General features: G+C 58.4%; 1 non-coding gene across 1 annotated transcript; it reads right to left on the reverse strand.

Moving 5' to 3' along the window:
• Positions 1-244: 244 nt before the first annotated feature.
• Positions 245-351, reverse strand: LOC131483314 (U6 spliceosomal RNA). Its single transcript, XR_009247618.1, has one exon. It is a non-coding gene; the product is annotated as a U6 spliceosomal RNA (small nuclear RNA).
• Between the last annotated feature and the right edge of the window lie 392 nt (positions 352-743).

Raw genomic sequence — 743 nt, forward strand, 5'->3', positions numbered from 1 at the left:
GGTGTTGCAGTCCAGCCTGGTTCTGCCCAGCATGCACTCGACTCTTTCATCAACCAGTGGGGTCTGCAGCCCAGTAGGGGCGACCCACAATAACCGCCACCAGCCCCGCCCCTCACCCTGGCCTGCCAGTATACATAGCAGACTAGTCCAGTCTGTCCCGCTTCCCATATGGCTCCAGTACCTGTCAATGGGCATTGAAGCTTAGTTCCCTCCAACCAACTCAACTCTCCAGCCCTCACGGATAAAAAATATGGAACGCTTCACGAATTTGCGTGTCATCCTTGCGCAGGGGCCATGCTAATCTTCTCTGTATCGTTCCAATTTTAGTGTATGTGCTGCCGAAGCGAGCACTTCTGATCACATCTTAAAGAGTCCCACCTGCAATAGCTTTTGTCAGGTCTGGGACGCGACCCCTCAGGCACCGCCGGTGCAGAAGCGTCCGCCCTCCTGCGGGATGCCCCTGTGCCTGACACCGAGGGACGCCCTCCCTCTGGGCTTGTCTCCCATGTTCCAGGATGCTCCTCAGAGTTTCTGCCCCCTCGCTCAGCCGAGGCCGAGCTGGCCCAGCTCAGTCCTGGGGCCTCTCCAGCACCCTTGCTTTAGACAACGCCCACATGCGTGTGGCTGCCCAGTCCAGCTGTCCCACCCAGACTCCTTCCTGACCTATGTAGACAGGAGTGGCCTGCCACCTTTGGCCTCTGGCTCCTCAGAACATGGTTCGTCCACTCGCTCAGCACAGAGAG

The sequence above is a fragment of the Ochotona princeps genome, chromosome 24 (genome assembly GCF_030435755.1).
Source record: "Ochotona princeps isolate mOchPri1 chromosome 24, mOchPri1.hap1, whole genome shotgun sequence".
Taxonomy (NCBI): domain Eukaryota; kingdom Metazoa; phylum Chordata; class Mammalia; order Lagomorpha; family Ochotonidae; genus Ochotona; species Ochotona princeps.